Here is a 21,005-nt window from a genome sequence, read left to right on the forward strand (position 1 = left end):
ATGGAAAGTTCTGTACCTTTACTGCATCAATGTCAATACAGTCATCCCTTGGTATCCCCCGGGGATTGGTGCCAGGCAGATACCAACATCCTTGGATGCTCAAGTCCCTTATATAAAATGGCATAAAACAATGCTTATAGTCAGCCCTCTGTACCTGCAGATTCCTAACCTTGGATAGAAAACACTGTTTTTGATCTCCAGATGATTGAATATATGGATGCAAAACCCACAGATATGAGAGGCCACTGTATAGTGGTTGTTATAATATCACAACTCCAGATGATTGAATATATGGATGCAAAACCCACAAATATGAGAGGCCACTGTATAATGGTTGTATAATATCACAACCACAATATATATTATACTATAGTTTTGCAAAATGTTATCATTGGGAAAAAGTGGTAAAGAGACAACAGAATCTCTTTGTATTATTTCTTATAGCTGCATGTGAATCTACAATTATCTAAAAAAAAGCAATTAAAAAAAAAAAACAACCTCTACAGCCATCCCTACCCTGACACACTAGAGCTCACCTGATCTGGAAGTTAAGCAGGGTTGGGCCTGGTTGATACTTGGATGGAGACTACCTAGGAAGACCAGTGCTGTAGGCATGTAAAAAAAAAAAAAAAAAACAACTATAAGGACCTTTTTGAGCCCCAGATTTAAGTTCTAAGTCTTCAATAGGGTTTACAAGGTGAACCATGATCAGGCACCTCCTCTATCTCTCTAGCTTCAATTCTCCTCATCTCCCTCTACCTCTCATAATCTACTCATTCATTCTCCCTTCCATTCATACCAAACTCCATTTAACTCCTATATATGCCATTCTTCCTCTATCCTCTGGACCTCTGCCTATGCTAGTTCTTCTGCCTAGAACATATTAATGGCTGTTCCTTCAACCCATTTTGTTGACAATACTTTTTTTTTCAGGCTTTAACATAGACCTTAACTTTATATAAGAAGCCTTCCCAGAACCCCCAAATCTGGAACAAGGGTCTCTTTCTAGGCTGCACTGTTAACTAGCGATATTTATCACAATGTAGGTTAATTGCCAGGCCTATATCATGTTCTAAAATGTAAGTACTTTAACAGGGCAAAGACCTGTCCCTTCTTTTTTTAATATTTAATCTCTGGGTCCTAGCACAGTGACTGGCACATAGTAGATGACCAGCAAATATATGTTGAATGAATGAATATATTTATTGGATGAGTGTGGAATCTTGAATGCAAAACACCTGACCCTGACTACTCATTTAACCTTGAGAAAGTTTTTTAGTCTTATTGTACCTAAATTATCTCATTTATAACGAGACATAATATAGAATATGGTGATTTTTAAAACTTAGCTCCAAGATTTTTTGGCTCTTCTCTCACTGAGCCTATAGATTCCATATCCTAGAATATGGGTGGCATGATTGCTAGACCAAAAGATCACAGCAATTCAAATTATATGATATTCTTGAAAAGGTGAAACTATGCAGACAGTAAAAACCAATGATTGGCAAGGGTTGGGAGGAGGGGAGACAGATAAATAGGTAGAGTACAGAGGATTTTTAGAGCAGTGAAACTATTCTATATGATAGTATAACAATGGATATAAACATGTTAAAATTCATAAAATGTACAACACCAAGAATGAACCCTAATGTAAACTATGAACTTAGGGTGATGTTGGTTCATCTATTATAACAAATGGACCACTCTGGTGGTTGACTGTGGGGGAAGCTATGAGTATATATGTGAGGACAGGGGGCATATAGAAACTCTATATTTTCCATTCAATTTCATTGTGAACCTAAAACTGCTCTAAAAACTAAAGTCCTTTTTTTAAAAGAGTGAATTAAAAGATTATGGCAGGGTAATGCTGTGCCAATTTTCTGGCTCAGGTTTTAGAAAACTGGCAACTTCCATTTTGTCTCTCTTGAGAGACATGCCCTTAGAATCTAGCCATTGCACTGTAAGCAGCTTATGGAGAGGCTACGTCAAAAGGACGCCAGCTCTCAGGCTGTCACTAAGCTCCCAGCCAACAACCAGAACCAGACAGTTAATGAGGCATTTTGAAATTGGATCCTCCAGCCTCCAATTGAGCAGACACGCTAAGGACAGAGCCTTCTCCCCTGAGTTCTGCCTAAAGTTCAGATTCATGAGAGAAGTGAAATGACTATGGCTGTTATTCTTTTAAAATAATAAAATAAAAAGAACTAAACCCAAGATAATGATTCCTTTTTTAGTAAAACGCCCTTTAAGTATTAAGCATATTACTTATTTAAGTAATGAGAGGCTAATAGTTGAAAATGGAAAGCTTTAATATTAATCAACCCCAAAGCATTTTAGTCCTAAATCAGTCTCCTATAATTAATATTTATTTATAATCATTAATTTCTTCTTGTTTGTGTGTTGTTGTTGAAAGCAACAGTATTTAAAGTCGGCACTAAAAATAAGTCAATAGCAAGTCAGTTTCTATTACTCTTTTGCAGATAAAACATCGCTATTCCATTAAGCTGCTAGTTTATTAGAGTGGTATTCCAAAACAGAAGTTCAGTGATTAACACCAATATAGAGGATAAGGAAGTCAAGGATACCCAACCAAAATTGCAAGAAGAAAGCAACCAAGAATATAATAATAATTTAAGGAGCCTATGGGACAAAATTAAGAGTAACAACATCCATGTCATAGGGGTACTTGAAGAGGGAGAACAAGAAGTTGAATATATATTTGAAGAAATAATGATGAAAAACTTCCCTAATCTGGTGAAGGAAATAAATATATAACCCTAGAAAGCTCAGAGAATCCAAAAAAAAAAAAAAAAAAGAACCCAGAGGCCCACGCCAAGACATATCATAATTAAAATGCCAAAGGTTAAATACAAAGAGAGAATCTTAAAAGCAGCAAGAGAAAAGCAAATAGTTACCTACAAGGGAACTCTCATGAGACTGTGGCAGCCAATTTCTCAAAAGAAACTTTGCAGGACAGAAGAAGGGATTGGCACAAAATATTCAATGTACTGAAAACCCAGGATCTACAACCAAGAATACTTTATCCAGCAACACTATCATTTAGAGTCGAAGGACTGATAAAGAGCTTCCCAGACAAAAATAAGCTACAGGAATTCATCAACACCAAGGCAGTATTACAGCAAATGTTGGAAGGACTTCTTTAAGAAGAAAAAACATGTATCAAAAACATGAATAAAGAATGGTCATAGTCTACAACCATGCCACCCTGAACAAGCCCGATCCCGTCTGATCTTGGAAGCTAAGCAGGGTCGGGCCTGGTTAGTACTTGGATGGGAGAACGCCTAGGAAGACTAGGTGCTGTAGGCATAAAAAATAAAAAATAAAGGATTATAAGCTGACAAGGTCCTTGCAATATGTGAGGTCAACCAAGGGTTGCCTCGCCTAAAAAAAAAAAAAAAAAAGAATGGTAATAACTCATATTTATCAACAAGTATCTCAAATGGAGAGGAATAAAGCACTCCAACCAAAAGATAGAGAAGATAAATGGATAAGAAAACAAGACCCCTACATATGTTGCCTACGAGAGACTCCTTTCAGATTAAAAGACACACACAGACTAAAAGGAATGGGATGGAAAAAGGTATTGCCTTGATAGACCTAGAGGGTATTGCACTGAATGAAGTAAGTCAGATAAAGATAAATACCACATGATTTCACGTACATGTGGAATCTAAAGAACAAAACAAACAAACAAACAAAAAACGGAAACAAACTCATAGATAAGAATATTTTGAGGGCTACTAGACAGGAGGGAGTTAGGGGGTATGATGTAAAAGGGCAAAGGGATTAAGAAGTACAAATGGATAGAAACAAAATAGTCATGGAGATATAAAATGTAGCATAAGGAAAATAGTCAACCATGTTGTAAAAAATATATAAGGGGGAAGAGGGGTAACTGATTTAGTGGGGTGACCACTTCGTGAGTTATCTCTAATCACTATGCTATACGACTGAAACTAATAAATTATTGGATGCCAACTATAATTTAAAAAAACTCATTGAATTGTACAATGTAAATATGAGCCATTAATTGTCTATTATACTTCGATAAAGGTGGGGGAAAAATGAAGAAAAAAGTTCAATGATTAAAACAAACAAATATAGATAAATGGCATTTAGTGAGAAAATACTTTGATGCAATGTAAATTACACATATCAGAGCAAAAATTCCATATTATCACCTAGTAGAAATGTATCAAAGATACACATTTCTGCCTCTAGTTTTCCAATAAAAATGAAAATACTTCTATAAAAAGTATAGAAACACTTTAGAAACCACTGGGTTCCAGATGTATTTATTTAAAATTTTTTAATTAATAGACTTTAACTTTTAGAACAGTTTAAAGTTCCCAGCAAAACTGAGTGGAAAGTACAGAGTTCCCACATACTCCCACTGACCTCCAGCCCTGCACGCACAGTCTCCCTGACCATGACCAAGAAGAATAAATATTGGGGACATGAATTCAATGGTCCAAAAGTGCTATTTCTTTTTTTTTTCTTCCAAAAGCACTGTTTCTTAAAAGTACATCAAACATAAACAATAAATGGATGCAATTTAATTATAGGAAATATTCTTTATCACGGTTAGTAATACTAGTAACTCACATATATACTTTTTTAAAGGAAAAAAAAAGCAGAAAATCCTTATACATAAATATTTACCATAATTTTCATTCTGCTTATAAATAAGTCTTTTTCCAGTTATATTACATATGATGTTTTTAATATTGTAAGAAAAAAAAATATTGCTGGCAGTTATTTGAATGAAAGATAGTTATTTCTCTAGTGACTAAGTTATGTCCAAGAAGAAAGAATGATTAGGAATTAAGCAAGATAATACATAAGATACAAATATTTGTTTCCTCAACCACTGAATGGTAACAGCGATTAAGAATTTCAGAAAGTTATGTATGTCCCTAATTTCCATTAAGTGAATTGAAACATAACACACAGATTTAAATTTACCACCACTTCTGAAGAAAATAGAATGACAAGCATAGAAGGCTACCAAGAACTAACAACAGTTCAACCTCCATAGAAACTACTCATAGTAACTATAGTAATTTCCTTGTCAACAGTTCCGTTAAGGTTTAAGAATTTGCTATGTCATAATGTGCAGACACATCCTTTAGTTAAGCCTATAAACTACAGAATGCTACCGGTTGTTAACAAAAAAAAATTAAGACCTTGAGAAAGTAAAAGCAATTTGTCTTCAGTGATTATTAATATTATCCTATTAGTAAAGGGTCTTAAAGAGAAAGTTTCTTCTGATTTGTTTCATCAAAAATTTTTCTGTCACAAATATATATTTACACAATTAAAGACCCAATACCAGGTCAAAAGAACTTAGTTGCATTACTATTGCAGTCCAGCATAAAAATTATATAATGAGCTAAAGCAAGTGAAACTGTCCAAAAAATGGTTTAGGTAAACCAATATTTTCTAAACCTCCTGAAATTTTTCTTGTTTTTAAAAAAACTAAATACTTTCCTTGAAAATGTTTATGCTATTATTTTAAGTACAACATTGTCCAAAACTTAAGGAGTAATAATCCCCAAAAAAGCAACTCACTTTTGTCTTTTACTTACCATCAGTAAATTAGTGAAATCTAATTTATTGTACGTGATTAGAAAATGGTTTTGCTGTTTCAAACTTATTACTCTGGGCTTCAGTTTCCCTGAAATTAAATGAAGGGAGTATGCTAAATGATCTCTATGTACCCCCATGTATTAACATTCCATGTTGCTGTATCTACAGATTGAGCTACAGTATTCAACTGTTTTAGTCTTGCAAAACTGGTAATATCAAAGGTGTGAATTTACTAATCTCCTAAATTTTATTCCCTCCTATAAACTATATCCAGCATCACTCAGCTTTTGAATTTTTAAAGTAGAGCAAAATGTTTAAAAGCCAGGGATGAGAGCTGGCTCCCAATTGCCATTCAAAATTGAATATACTTTATTAGAAATTTTTTAAGGCCTATTTTATCCCCGAAGAAAAAGATGATAATCATCTCATACAGAAACCCTCCTAAATTACTGTTTTACAATTCATAGTTTTGAATATTTGCAGAATTTGTGCTAGCCCATTCAGTTTTATGACTCTATTTGTTATCACTGTGTAGTCTATATCACTGAGTTTTCACCACCTGCCCTATTTATGTATCAGGCATTGCCCTATGCTCTCAAATAAAATGAATAACATATGAACCTGCCTTTGAAGAGCATTCAATCTGGTGTGTAACCAAAAGCACGATATGTATCTTTGGCTTTCTCCATTTGTCAGAAAGTCTGGAGCAGTGATATCCTAAATGCAATCTGCAGACCAGAGCCAGTCCACGAACTTTGTTACCAGTCCACTCCAAGGTGATTACAGAAACTGAGAGTAAACATTTAGGAATTTCTGTGGCAATGTGATGGTATTTTATATCAATTAATCCATAAAATAATTAGAGCTTAAATTTTTATGTATTTTTGGTGAGGAATTGAAAATTTTTTTAAAAACAATACACACATGCACTACAAAACTGGTCCTCAACAGAAATCATTAAAGAAGTACTGTCATTGAGAGTAGACATACCCTGGAAGGTTCTACTGCCTGAAGCTTAGGTCAGCTTGCATTTTAAAATAAAAAACACTCATACTGGACTTCATTAATGAATAACTAATTGGCCTCATTTTCACTATAATAAAAATCTTGGTTTCAATGACATGGATGGACCTAGAGGTTATTATGCTGAGTGAAATAAGTCAAAGACAAATACCATATGATTTCACTTATATGCAGAATCTAAGAAACAAAAAGAACAAACCAATCAAAAACAGACTCACAAATATGGTGGACAATCTGGTGACAGACAGGAGGTGTTATGGGGCTGGGAGAATGGGGTGAAGGGTTAAAGAAGTATAAATTAGTAGTTGATAGATGGTCACAGGGATGGGGAGCACGGCATATGGAATGTAGTTAGCATTAATATATTGACTAGGTGGAAAACCAGAGGAGAGAAGGAACAATTAGGGGGATCATTTATAAACTTTATAAATGTCTAACCAATGTACTGTATACCTGAAATTACTAAACTAAATAAATAAATTTTTAAAAATTTTTTTAAAAAAATCCTGGTTATATCTGAAGAAAGGAAAAATATCCCGAGAATAAAATAAAGTGCTAGCTATGGACAATTTGGAAAGAAAATGCTATTACTCTTCACTGGAGAGAAAGGGAAATATTTCAAGTTGACAGCAAATTTTATAAACAACTATTGTCTATGACTGGCTCTTCCTACAGGAAAAAAACATAGCTATAATCATTTAGAAGTTCTTAATTTACACAATTCACAAATTGAAAAGAAAACTGCAGTAAAAAGAAGAGCCATGGAGTGAATACGGAAATTTATTCTTCACGAATCTGTGTAATTAGTCCTGTTTCTTGCTATCTGTGATAAAATAATAAAGTCTCTGTTTCTCTGGTGTCTCCAAGCCCTGGGAAATTACTAGAGCCTTTGTACACAAAATCCAACCTTGTTTCATTTGGCACAGTTAAAAACAAGTGAAATCAAATCATATTTAAAGCCGAATTCATACTTCCCATTACTAGATTTAGTATATAACTGATTGGTGCTTGTTGGGTATTACTGCCTTATTATGCATGCTAATTTAACAGATTTACATATTAAAAAAGGAAAAACTAATTTGGTTTCATAAAACAAAAATTTGGCCAGTAATGGACTCACCTAGAGCACCTCTGGATACATTCCAAAGTTCAATGATTTGTGCAGCTACTATGTAACAGTCACTGTGCAAGGAACTTTCCAGTTTACTGGTTGCTCTATTGTCCAATGAAGGGCAGAGAGTTGAACAATTAATCAAGTCCAAAAACAAGTGACAGAGAGCTAGGTAAGAATAAGAAAAAATAAAACCGCAAACTATATTAGAGCGAGTGTAGAATAAGGTTATACATACCCATAGCATATAATAGAACACTCACAACAACTGAGGATTAAACAATCACAATTACAAAACGATCTCAAGGAATTGAGAAGGTCTTTGATACATAGCAATTGGTCACTGTGCTCAGATACAAATTTTAATCATGTGTTCCAGGAGGCATGCTTAGCTACTAACTGAACATTACCAACTTCCCAGCATTTTTAGGGCTACCTTATGGTTTCCTTATCTCCCTAATGAAATCAAGCCTTGATACTTCACTATGATCAACTTATTTACCTTTTTTGTATGTCTGAAAATTCTTAGCAGTTGTTTTTTTTTTTTCCCCCCACGGCAAAAAATTAACAAAATACTGAGGGGGAAAAATGGCAATGGAGTCTCCACATAAAAAGGGTAGCTCAACTTTGAGGCTCCAACTCCTACCCTTGAAATTTATGTTGCCCTTAAAGATAACTCAGTCCCTTGCAACAGCCATCTTTGCACATTTTGTAACTTCTCTGGTGGATTTTTAACCTCTATCCCTAACTCAGATGTACCTGGCTTTTTAAGATCTTTCTTGGTCATGTACAAGATTTCATATACTTTAGCTAATGACATGATACTATATATGGAGAACTCTAAAGATCCCTCAAAAAACTATTAGAACTGACAAATGAATTCAGTAAAGTAGCAAGATATAAAATTAATATTCAGAAATCAATTGCAGTTTTACAATAATGAACTATCACAAAGGGAAATTAAGAGAGCAATCCCATTTACAATTACATCAAAAAAAAAAAAAAACCTAGGAATAAACTTAACCAAAGAGGTAAAAGACCTGTACTCAAAAAATTATAAGACACTTAAGAAATGGAAGAAGATACAAATGAATGGAAGCATATATCACGCTCATGAATAGGAATAACTGACATCATTAAAATGTCCATACTACTCAAAGCAATCTATAGATTCAGTGCAATTCTCATCAAAATACCAGAACAAATAATCCACGGTGATCTTGAGAAATAACAAAGTTGGAGGTATCACACTACCTGATTTCAAACTGTACTAAACAAAACAGCATAAAAAGAGACAGGCATAAAAAGAGACAGATCAATGGAACAAAATAGAGATCCCAGAAATAAACCCATGCCTATATAGTCATTTAATCTATGACAAAAGAGGCAAGAATATACACTGGGGTGAACACAGTTTATTCAATAAATGTTGTTGGGAAAACTAAATAGGTACATGCAAAAAAAAAAAAATGAAAGTGGACCACACTCTTAGACCATATACAAGAATAAACTCAAAATGGATTAAAGACTTAAATGTAAGATCTGACACCATAACACTCCTAGAAGAAAATATAGTAAGCTCTCTGAAGTTACTCTTAGTAATATTTTATTCTGATACATCTCCTTGGGCAAGGGAAACAAAAGAAAAAATAAGTGAGACTAAATCAAACTAAAAAGGTTTTGTGCAGCAAAAGAAATGATCAAAAAAATGAAAAGACAACCTATTGAATGGGAGAAAATATTTGCCAATGGAAAAATTGCAATTTATAAAGAACTCATACAACTCAATACCACAAAAGAAATGATTCGATTAAAAGATGAATAGACATTCCTCCAAAGACATACAGATGGCCAACAGACATATGAAAAGATGCTCAACATCTTTGATTGCAAATTGGTGCAGCCACTATGGAAAACGGTATGGAGTTTCCTCCAAAAATTAAAATTAGAACTACCTTATGACCCAGCAATTCCACTTACGGGTATTTATCTGAAGAAATCCAAAACACTAATTTGAAAAGATATATGTACACCTATGTTCACTGCAGCATTACTTATAACAGCAATAGAAGATTAGATAAAGATGTGGTATATACATACAACAGAATATTACTTGACCATAAAAAAGAATGAAATCTTACCATTTGTGACAACATAGATGGATCTATAGGGTATTATGCTAGGTGAAATAAGTCTGACAGAAAGACAAATACCATATGATTTCACTTATATATGGAATCTAAAGAACAAAATAAACAAACAAAACAAAAACAGATTCATAGAGAGAACAAACTGATGGTTGCCAAATGGGAGGAGGGTTGGGGAGCTGGGTGAAAAGGGGAAAAGGATTAAAAAGCCAAAATTGGTAGAAAAAAAGATTTCATACACTTTAGTCAAAGTTGATCAACTGATAATCAAACATTTACCAAATGTCCAGAAGCTCAATACCATGGTAAGACAACTACTCACACTATGCTTACAGTCTAGGGTGAGGCCTATAGTTCACATACATCTATTTTCTCTCTTGAGTAGTTTTGCTCTGGCTTCTCAAACAGTCCTACTTGGTAACTAAGCCTAGAGGTCAAATCACACTGCTAATTCAAATAACCTTCTCCATTGAATAAGATAATTTATCAGAAATGGTTAGCTTGAAACTACAAAAATTAAAGAAAAAAATTTTTCAAAAATATTTTATATGAAATTTTATTTCCTTATATATGCTTCCATATTAAAAAAAATCACAGTAATTTCAGAATTTTTAATGGTAGAACAAATTAATACACCTAGCCACCAGCTATTCCAAATATTAACAGAACATTTATTTAGATCTCACTCTAAAGTCAACTGCCTGAAAACATGAAGTTCAGGTAATGATGAATAATGGAATTGAGAAAAACTACTCAATCTCTCAATTCTTTATCACAAACATAAAAATGAAAAAAATATAAGAAAGAAGATGGGAGAAAGAATAGAAAATAGTAGGAAAGTAGGACTTCTGGGGACAAAGATTTCTCTGGTACAGCTAAGAAGCAAGCAATTCCCACTGTAGAACTCCAGAGATACAAAGGAATGGGAAGTACTACATATTTCTAAGTGAAAGTGAAATTGGAAACAAGAGAAGTAGTTGAAAATTTGCTTACTACTTAATCCAGCCACCACCCCCAGCAACGCTCCTGGTGAAAGACTGTGGGTTTCCATTCTAGAGAGCGAACCAGAGGGCTCTGGACACAAGGACTCTAGGCACAGCTCAGGGCAAGGGACTCATTCTGAAAACTGGGAGATGAAGTGTAATTCCACATACTGAATGACAGGTGCCCAGTCCCCTTCCACCACTGACTCTGTGACATGAACTACTGAGTCCCCTTCCCCCATTGATTCTGCAATGCAACTGTAACATGAACTACATACTGGATAATGGGGTACCCAATCCCCTTTCCCCACTGACTGCAATGCAATTGCGACATGAACTACCCTCACAAGTTAAGGGCAAAAGCCTTTACAAGGATGACACCACTTTAGACACCAGCCACAGAGCTGGTGCAGTAGGGTGTTCAAGCCACCTGTACATCTGAGAAACTATCTATAAACTCAAGAGTTCCATTATCCCCTTAAGTTCAATAATTTGACCGAATAATTCACAGAACTCAGAAAAGTGCTATATTTAAAATTAGTTTTATTATAGCAAAAAATAACAAATCAGGACCAGCAAAAATAGAGATGCACAGGGTAAGGTCTGAGAGGGTCCCAGATGGAGTTTCCCTGTCCTCTCCCCATAGAGTCAGGAAACATCACCCTCCTGGGTACACTGATGCATAACAATATACACAGAGTGTTATCTACTGAGAAAACTCTCCACGGCCAAAAAGTCCAGAGTTTTTACTGGGGTTTCATTACGTAGGCAAAACTGATTAAATCATTGGCCCTGTGATTTAACTCAATATTCAGCTTCCCTTCTCCCTGGAGGATGGGCTGATATCATGTGACTCAAAGCCCAACCCTATAATCACACAAGTGGTCTTTCTGGAGTTACAGACTCCAATCCTAAATCATCTCATTAGCATAAACTATCTAAGGGCTCACCATGACTTACCTTGTTGGCAAAAACTATAAAATGAGGTTCGAGGGGCCTACTGTAAATAACAAAGAAACTCCTATTACTCCAGAAACATCAAGGATTTAAAGCCTCACTTGCAAGGACTGACAGCAAAGACTGACCAAATGCTTCACTATACAACAGGCTCCAAGAACGCTGGCAGATGGACTTCCAGGCAGGAACGTTAGAAGATTCCTCTCTGGGGAACAGCCTAACCAAGAGGATGGACTTACAAGTATTGACTGCAGGGCACACACATGAGCACCCTACAACTCTAAGTTCAGTAGGCTTTAAACCCTGGCTCATACTCACAAGGCTTCCAATCAACCTTTTAATCTGTCACTCGTAAATATAAATGACAACAGAGAAACACCAAATATTTGAGGAAAGCCTCCAACATGAAAGACAGAGACCAAAATAAACAAAAAATAGAAATTCAAAGGAATAGAAAATTCATAAAATTTTTTAAAATTCAAAATATCACCTATAACTAACATTATTAGAAACAAACAAGAGAACTGCCCACATAACAAGTACTAACTCCTTTTTTTAAGGAATATTAAAGAACAAGAACTCCTAGAAATTAATAAAATAACAGAAATAGAAAATTCAAAACAGGATAGCTGAGAAAATTTTCAGAAAGTTGGCCAAAAATGACATAGAGAAAGGAAACAGGAAAAGAAGGGGGAAAAAAAGAAAATGAAAGAAATCAGGCAAGAAGACCTAACCTTGAATAAAAGGAGTTCCAAAATTAGAAAAATTTCTTAAATGGCATGGAGGAAATGATCCAATAAAATATATGAAAAGACTTCTAGAACTAAAGGACATGAATTTTCAGATTCCAAGTTATGGATTATGGGTAATATTTTTCAGGTATTATGATATTAACCAATTTAATAATCGTGCTTTTATGAACAATTTGTATATCCTTGGGAAAGCTGTTTAATTTTTCTGTCTCGGTTTCTTCATTTGTAAAATAGAAATAATCTAGCTCATAGTGTTGTGAGATTAAATAACATTTAGAAAGTGCCTGCCCTAAGGTTCAGAACAGACCTGAATTTCAAAAAATATCCATTGCCTCTCCTTATTCCTATTAATCAAGATATGTTTTCTACGAATAAAAATTTTCTCTTCCAATACTCACAGTTATGTATACTAAAGGTTTCTATTGCATCATACATACATCTTTCTCTTCTCCTACCATCATTTCCTTTCCTGAGAATCTTTACAAAGTTATATCAGCATTTTTATATAAGACATCAAGATTTCAATACATATATAAGCAAAGGATATGAAAAGAGAGAATATACAAATAATAAACAATCTTCAACAGTATTAGAATAAAAGTAGATGTAGAGGAGGAAAACGTTTTCCTCAGTCTTTTCAGGACCCCTGGCTGGGTCTGGAAATTAACAAAGACAGATAAGAGAAAAACACATATTTATTTAATGTTTTATGTGACATGGGAGCCTTCATAAGGAAATGAAGGCACAAAGAAACAGTTAAGCCTGTGTATTTTTACATTAGGTTTGATGAAAAGTGAACATTCATAGAAGGGTGTGATATGTTAAGGAACACAAACTAATTTTGTAGGCTGGGGAAAACCCTAGCAAGGCCTGTTGGTAGAATTCTTCTTGTCATCTCTCTGCCTTCAGAGATAAGGACGCTCTTCTACCCTGGGTAAAGGGAGAGCACCACTCCCATGAAGATTTAATGGCCTGTTTCAGGGAAGAAGGGTGGTGGAGAGGGGTCAGAGTAAATATTCTGCTCTCCCTTTTCTCAAACTCCTTTGACTTAAAATATTCAATATGCCAAGGTGCCATATTTTGGGGTAGCATGTCCTGAACTCTATCAGAGAGTGAAGCAATCTTAAAATACCATGTATAACTAAATGAACAAAAACAAAACATAATTTTAAACAATGTTGACCAAAAATAGTTAAGCTAGTACAGTCACTTATAAAGTGGAAAGGCCTCACAGAAAGCAACATGACAAAATACAATCAATATATTCATAAACTTTCATCTAATAACCCACTCTTGAGAAATAAACTCAATAAATAATTCTACAGAAGCAAAAATTATGTATAAAAACACTAATTGAAATGTTACCTATAAGGAAATCTAGAAACAATCCAAATATGTACTAACCAAGTAAAATGTCAATACAATATTAGTCGTTAAAATAATTACACTATATGACATGGAAAACTGTATTTCTAAAACCTCAAATTATTTAATATGATCTAACACATTTTGACAGCAGGATAATGAAAATAAGGTTTGTCCCAGAAAATCTAAGATAGAACTGTCTACATTTTAGTGTAAAATCTGATTATAATTTATACATTATGACTGGTACTACAGAAAAATAAACATATGTATAAACAAAAACTAGAAGGAATTATTAAAATAAAAATTGTTTTGGTAGGATATAGAATTGTGGATATTTAATCTTTCACCAAAATTGCCAAAAATGTTTCTGTTAATGAACAAACTAAACAAAAACAGACTCACAGATACAGAGAACAAACTGGTGGTTGCCAGAGGGGATAGGGGTTGAGGGACTGGGTGAAATAGGTGAAGGGATGAAGTAGTACAAATTAGTAATTACAAAACAGTCACAGGGATGTAAAGTATAGCATAGAGAATATAGTCAATATTATTGTATAAAAATTTTTTTTTAAATAAATAAGTTCAGCATAGGGAATATAGTCAATAATATTGTAATAACTATGTATGGTACCAGATGGGTACTAGATTTATTGGGGGGGATCACTTTGTAAATTATATAAATAGCTAATCACTATGCTGTATACCTGAAACTAATATAGAATAATATTAAATGCCAACTGTACATGAAAAAAAAATTTTAATTAAAAAAAATGTAAAGCATTAAAAAAATGTTTGTTATGGGTTTGTATGTTTCCAACTACAGTATAAGATAATCTTCATGATTTCAAGCAACTTGATCAAAACGCTGCCTGATTCTAATCAATTTTTGCTCAAATAAATTCAAAAGGTTTAATATGCCTCAGTTTATCTTTTAACAGTTCTGTTGTCAGAAGAGGGGACCTCTGATGGCCCCAGGAAACAATGAGCCATGAGCAGGTGGAAGTATTCACTGAGCTCATTGTGCTCGCTGCTTTCTCGCTGCAACTGGAGGTCATCAGTATGTCGCTTTGGGATATCTGAGCTCCGCAGCTTTTGTATTATGAGCGCTCAGATTTTATTTGAGCATTTCTTTATCCAAACTAGGTCTGACAAACTAGACTCAGTCCAGTGTGAAGAGTCAAGTAAATAAAATTTTGTTTTAAGGGGGAAAAAAAGAGAGAAAGAGAAAATGAGTTCCTCTGAGTCCAAAGAGTCTACGACTCTTTTATCTGGGACTCCAGCTAACTATGTGTATAAAAATTATGAGTCCAAACCTGTGTTTTTCTGAACAAGTGGGTTAACCTTACTAAAGATAATCCTGAATTGCAGTGGCTACAATGAGAAACTTTTAACCTATTTAAATTTACCCATTTATGCAGTGCCCTAGAGAAAAAAAGGGGTCTCAGCCAGGGTAGAGAGATAATGATTTTTCCTCTTCTACATTTTATGATGACCAGGATGGGACCTACTAAGACACCCCACTAACTCTACAGCCTGCAGATCAGAGCCTAAGAAAACTAGCAGAACACAGAGAAAGCTGAGAATTCTTACCAAAGTCAGCTCTCCCATATCTCTATCTGTAGTACTTGGTTAAGAGAAAAAGGTAAAATTTCACATTGTCCTTTCTTTTCCAAATTAAGACTCTTATGATTTTGGTTTGGAGGTACTCCTTGTTTATCAGTTCTTTCCCTCCCAGGGACAACTATTGCTTTCTCGTCACATTTTATGTCTTGAGAACTTGGCTTAGATTTCCACCTATCTGAGCACACAAGTGTCAGTTCTTGCATGTACAGGCAGCTCAAACAAAGGTTTGGGGGCTCTAATAATATAGCCAGAAAGAAATGTGGGTTGCAACCCACTTGTGGCTAGTATCCTACCAGCCGTTGCCAACTCTCATGGGAATTGTGTCTTTCTTTTGGTTATCTTTCAGAGTGGTTCTGAATCTTGGGAGGGCAGCAACTCCTGTACCCTCTTTAGGGATGGATGCCTCTTGTGCTCATGGTTAAGCTACAAAAGGCTTATTGGCTTTGGTTTCGAGTCACATAATAGGTAATGCCTGTGGTTTAAAAGAAAAAGGGAAAAATAATAGTTTAAAAAAAGAGTTCAATACTGCCAGGAATATTACTGTTTGTCCTGGCCTGATAATAAGATATTTGAAAGAATTTTTTTAATGAGCTCTATGGACAGAAGTTGGCCAAACTGGAAATTGATATTCAGAGCCTGACAGGAATTTTCGTTTTAGGCCTTCTCCCCTAAGATACAATGAACACTGGAATATTTTGACTTTCTTATTAGTTGGAAATCTCCTTGATTTAAAAAAGCAAATTGAAGATAATGTAGTTGGATGAGTGGGTAAGCCCCATGATATCATTCAGGTTACCACTCAGTTCTTTGATGAATTAAAAACTGCCTTTGCCTTATAAATCAAGTCTTTACAAGAACAGAAATGAGGCTCTAGAAACAATTCAAAACCCACCAATGCTTTTTAGCAATCCCAAACCTCTTCTTATTCATTTTAAAATGTTTGCAGATGTTGTGAATGGTCAGGACATTGAAAACTAAATTCCTTCTTGGAGAAAACTTATATCCTTTCTCTGAGCCTTTGAGATAGAAATGTTCTTCCTGGTCTTCTGTTAAGAACCAAGAGCCATCTCTTTGAAATACAAACTGTAGGGAGATAATTCTTATCGGAAAGACAAAAGAAGCTGTTTCGAAACTAGGTAAATGAAAAACAATGTTAAAAGTCTTCTCCACAAATATTAAAAAGCTTAAGCCATCTGAGCAGGTAACCTTATTCCATCTGCTGGCTATCTATGACTTACAGCAATTTGGTAAAGTATAACTTTGTAAACAGAATTAAAACATTTACTTTTCCTCCCTACCTGATCCCTCCAGAATTCGGTAACTTACTTAGTATTCTTATTTTAATTTTAATATAGTTGTTTGCATAAGTTCAAGCAAAATCTGTTCTGCTTATACGGGACACAACTGAAAACACTGGTTATTGATGAAGGCTTTGTCAGGAACGTCATATTTGAGAATGATGTTCATAAAATCAGATATGACCAGACAATTTTAAGGAACTAGTTGACTTTATGCAATCAATAAAGCTCCTTGGAAAAACCGCCGGGTATCTCACTTGCAGTTTCAAGCCCTATCTAACAGATGTGTAAAAAGGTCATTTCCTGGCATCCCCAGTAACATCAGGATATTTGGGGGACCTCAAGAAGAGAGGAATTCACTCTAATCTATAGGTATCCCAGGGAAAGCCAGATGGTGAGTCCTTGGCTTGGCTTCCCAGGCTTGAGAGATCTTTTAATCCAATCTAGGACTCCTTATGAAAAGTTACACGTGGGGATGGCTCCATAGAGTAGTGGTTAGCACGTCTGCTTTACACGCAGAAGGTCCTGGATTTGCGCCCCAGGTGGAGCCGTGGGCCAGGCCCCCCAAGTGCACCAGGGGTGCGAGGCCCCGGGTGCACGCCGCGAGTGTGTGGGAGGTGACGCCCCGACTTCAGAGATCCGGTTCTTAAGGGGAAACGGCAACATCCATAGGTCAGGGGTGGAAGTGGGGTGAGGGGAATTAAAGAGGGGGAAAAAAAAGAAAAGTTATAGCAAAGCTGACTTTAAAAGAGCCTGTATGACCAATTATCATTCTTGCTACATTTATGTAAATAATTAGACCAAGTTTTTTGAGACTAAACTTATTTTGCAAAAAATGACTCTTACTTTACCTCTGATAGAAAAGTGGGTACCTATAGAGAGAAAAATATGTTTTAATGGGAAACTATAGCACATCCTTGTGGGTATTAAATTCTAGTCCTATTCACTGTCTTTGAGGTTTTGTTATCTACCTGTAAACTGGACTGGATCCTGAATTCTTCTAGTTTCCTGTAGTACATGGCTATGTCTCTTTAAATTAATGTTTCCAATTTTCTCTTACTCTTCTTAGAATCATTAAGGACAAAGACTGCCCTTGAACCTTGTTGGAAGGGACCATATCAGGTCACTACCCAGATAACAGCCAAACTTCAGGGCCTTGAACCATGGGTCCACATCTGCCAATTAAAAAGGGTTCTTCCAAATTCCTGGAACTGTATACCAGCTGGAGATCTAAAATGGTTCCACCCCAGAAGTGGACACCTTGAAGTGAACAGCTCTCCCAAGATCATGGATCAAGATCTCCACCTCCAATATGAAATCTTTATTCCTTTTGCCTTTTCACTATGTGCTTTTTCTCCCTGTTAATGCATGGAAAGACGATGCTCCTTAACTGACAACTATTGCTGAATCTACCACTAAGACCATAGCTGCACAACAAAAGTCTCTAGGCTTTCTGGCTAACATGGTTATAGATAACAAAAATTGCTTTAGATTACTTATTGGCTGAACAAAGAGGAGTCTGAGCCATAACAATTACCTGCCACTATAGCTAGATCAACGCTTCTGGTATTGTAGCAAATATAAGAAATTAACAAACAAGTCACTTGGTACATTCTTTGATTTATTTGATACTAACTGGTTTGGTTCATGGGGGTCATGACTAGGGAGCATATCAGTCTCTTGGTATTATCCTCCTGATAGTCATCATTGTATAGTCTCCTTGGTGCACTGTGTTCTCTCAAGGGTCTTATCTTAAATATGTATTCACTTAAATATGGTTTCACTGCACCTGGAGAAACAAACACAGGATAAACAAGAAGATGAACAGTAAAAACAATTCTTCCACAACCTGATATCATAATCTATGACTTCCCTGAGAAGAAAAACTTAACCCTGATGGTGACCAAGAATAGTGCTAATACCAAACTCCTCGTCAATCTCTCATGTATAAATGATCAAAAGGGAGGAAATGTTAATTAAACAAGGAGGCCATTAGACTGATGGCATTAATGCCTTAGCAGCCTACAATCTACATCAAACCAAAATCTATGCCTGTAATGCCTCAAGGTTAAGAAATCAAAACCTAAAGACAATCAATCATAAACAGCTAATTAGGCTTTCCCAAATAAGGGAACTACTTAAGCTACAACCAATCAAATAATTTCCTTGCTTTGCTTCACCTCTTCTCTGTAAGAGTCTTTCCCCTAGCTCCTGTCAGTGAAGTGCTCCTATTCTTTGGTATTACCTGACTAGAATCTATTTTTGTTCAATTAAACCCTTAAAATGCTTAATATGCATCAATTTATCTTCTAACAGTCATTACTGTGTGTGTGTGTCTGTGTTTGTATGCATACATTCATATATTTGTGTGACTTTTCCATGGGGAAAAAAAGCAAGGTACCTTCATTGCTCCAAAAGGCTTCTAAAAAAATCAAAATAGAAATGTGTTCTGTACACATGAAAGCCATTAGGGGAAAAAAGCTTCAGGCTTTAGATTTCCCCTTAGTTTCATTGTAGTAACAACATTAGCGTGTAAAGTGGCCAGAAAAGCTGCATTTACTAATGAAACTACTTCAGGGTGCTCTCACATGCAACTACTGGCCTATATTTATTTGATTAAATTTTTCAAATAAAGCACTCGAAAGCCCAATACAGAAAACTGGGTTAGATATACATTTTATCCTTTTTCCTTCTTTAGTTATCTGAATTTTAAAAGACTCAGATTAAGAATACATCAGAATGAGGACATAGGCTTTAAATTAAAAAGATCTTACTAGATGCAAAATCCTAGACAAGTTACCAAACCCCTGAGACTCATTTCTTCCATTTGCAAATGGAACTACTAATACCAATCTCAAATGACAGTGACAAGATTTAAATGATGTATGAAAGCATACAATAGTATCCAGCACATTAGACACTTAAGAAACATTGTTTTTCTTCCTTTCCTCATTTAAGGTTATTTCATGAACATTATCTTCTTTGTAAAGGCAGATAATTCTTTAGAATGTTTATTTATAACTCTTAACAGGAACTGAAGAAAAGGCTATAGTTATTTGGGTTTGTTAGAGAATGGGTTTAACAATAAACTCAAAATCCTAAAATAGAAACAACAGGAACTTGGGTTTTTTTAATGTCGAAGAAACTCAGTAAAATGTTGACAGGTAGAATGCCCTTTTCCTTTCCATAAGTTTCCTTTTATTGGTTTGCCTTTAAGACCAAGATTTTTCAAGTGACATTAGTTTATGGAGCCTTCAATTCAGCCAGCAAAGCACTTGACCCAAAAACTAAGGTAAGAATCTTTGGCAAAAGCAGAAAACCGGTCTAAAAAATAGATTACAAAACTTGTCCTAATACAGAAAAAAACAGGATTTTACTCAAACTAGATGGCAATTTAACTGATAACTGTTTGCTACCAGGCTGCCTAACAAATAGTCTTTTTTAAGTTTGCTAATATAAGACTACTGGCTCCATCTCTATCCCTTCTCCAAGGCTGAGTATCATAAGATCTCATGTTCTCTACCTAAGATTCCAGTCCCCTCTTTCCTACCTGAGGGTAATGAGAACCTTCCTCCTTGTTGATATTGTCTTCCACTCCCATGACCACACACACACACACACACAGAGGTCTCCAATAAAGAAGAAAAATATAATTTCGATGTACTAATAAGGAAATGGGGAGGTAATCCTCATCCTCTAACTGGTGAGCACTCCCCTCCTTCCTACAATGCAGTTTTTATAACAGCAAAATGTGGTCTTTTTATCTTGAAAATGACTTAGCACACTGCTGACATAATTGGTTTTCAAGTCTTATTCTTGCTTCCTTTGAGGAAAAACACAATCCAGGATCACATTTGTCAAATTTCAAAAGAACCTAAAAGAAAACATGTAAGAGCGGAATTTAAAAATATTTAAGGTAAGAAATCATTGAACAACTTGAATTTCAGACCCATGGGTATAGTATTTTAGGCATCATTAATGTCTTAAAGTCATTAAAATCTATAGCAGCCCATATTCCATTTCTTCTCAAATTGCCATATTTCTGTAATATAATCAGAGTAAAAAATGACCAAATATAAGAAAAGATTTTGTACATGTGTGTCTAATGAAAAAAAATGTCACAAAGACCACAG

The 21,005-nt window shown here is 35.1% G+C and overlaps 1 protein-coding gene and 1 pseudogene across 1 annotated transcript in view; one reads left to right on the forward strand and one right to left on the reverse strand.

Annotated features, from left to right (window-relative positions):
• COMMD1 (copper metabolism domain containing 1) overlaps positions 1 to 21,005 on the reverse strand; it is a 108,747-nt gene that overhangs the window by 71,634 nt on the left and 16,108 nt on the right. The window lies entirely within an intron of this gene.
• On the forward strand, positions 3,209 to 3,327 carry LOC120622294 (uncharacterized; annotated as a pseudogene).

This window comes from Pteropus medius, unplaced genomic scaffold (assembly GCF_902729225.1).
Source record: "Pteropus medius unplaced genomic scaffold, Ma_sr-lr_union100, whole genome shotgun sequence".
Classification (NCBI taxonomy): domain Eukaryota; kingdom Metazoa; phylum Chordata; class Mammalia; order Chiroptera; family Pteropodidae; genus Pteropus; species Pteropus medius.